We start from the raw sequence: 1,539 nt of genomic DNA on the forward strand, positions 1-1,539 counted from the left end.
AAAAAAAATGTCTTTGATGAGCTCATCAGTAGACTTGAAATGGCTATGGAAAGAATTAGTGAACTTTAAAATATGTCCATAGAAACACCTCATCTGAAATGCAAAGAGAAAAAAAGACTATAAAGCAGAAGAGTATATTCAAGAGCCATGGGATAATTTCTAAGATGTAGCATACATAAGTGGTGTATCAGAAGAAGAAGAAAGATAAAAATATGCAGAATAAATATTTGAATAATAATGTCAGAGAATATTCAAAATAAATGGCAGATTCAAACCATAGATCCAAGAAGCTCAGAGAACACGAAGCAGGATAAATATCCAAAAAATATATAGATAGGCAATATATCATATTCAAACTGCAGAAAACAGTGGCTACAAAAAAAATCTTGAAAGAAACCAGTTTATAAAAATACCATTCCTTATAGAGGAAAATGGATAAGAATTGCAATAGACTTTTTATTAGAAACCATACAAGCAAGGAGAGAGTGAAGTAAAATATTTAAATATGGAATTAAAAACAAACAAAAAACCCCAAACACCAAAAAACCCACCAACTTAAAATTCTTTCTATACCAAATTATTTTTTTAAAGTGAAGAGGTGGGAAGTCATCAAAGAAGGAGAGAAACCATGAGAGACTCTTAACTATAGGAAACAAACTGAGGGTTGCTGGAGGTGAGTTGGGTGGGGGGATTGGGGTAATTGGGTGATGGGCATTAAGGAGGGCACATGATGTGATGAGCACAGGGTGTTATATATAACTGATAAATTGTTGAACACTACGTCTGAGACTAATGATATACTATATGTTGGCTAATTGAATTTAAATTTAAAAAAATGTGAAGGGGAAATAAAGCCTTTGCAGACAACCAAAATCTAAAGGAATTCATCACCACCAGACCTATCCTGCAGTAAATGTTAAAAGTTTTTTAGGGAGATGGAAAAGTACATAGGTCAGAAACACAGATCTGTGTAAGAAAGGAAGATTGTCACATATGAAATAAATGAAGGCAAATAAAATCTTTTATTTTTCCTATTTTTATGTAATAGATAACTCTTCAAGTAATGGTAAAAATCTATTAGGTGATTATAGCCCATAATGAAATTAATGATGGCAATCTTCTAAAGAATGAGAAGGAGGAATTGAGAATACTCTATTATAAGGTATCTGCATTACTCATGAAATGGTATAGTGTTATTTGAAAGTGGATATTGATTAGTTATAAATATATGTTCTAGGGCAATCACTAAAAAAATTAAAGAATTATAGTTGATATTCCAAGCTAGGAGATTAAATTGGAAATCAAATACTGCTGGTCATCTGACTTTGTTCTTTTATGAAGTTATGTTGTCTACTGTAGTTCTTTTGCATTTCCATATGAATTTTTAAATCAGCCTGTTAATAACAACAAAAAAACCCACTATGCTTTTGTTTCTAATGCATTGAATCTTTAGGTCATTTTGAGGAAAATTGATATCTTAATATTAATCTTTTAAACTCTCTCAATTTTTCCTAGCTTTAGTGTACAGGTTCTTGGTTC

Source organism: Mirounga angustirostris, unplaced genomic scaffold (assembly GCF_029215605.1).
Source record: "Mirounga angustirostris isolate CCGP_5_RB_7025 unplaced genomic scaffold, mMirAng1.0.hap1 SCAF_3, whole genome shotgun sequence".
Lineage (NCBI taxonomy): Eukaryota > Metazoa > Chordata > Mammalia > Carnivora > Phocidae > Mirounga > Mirounga angustirostris.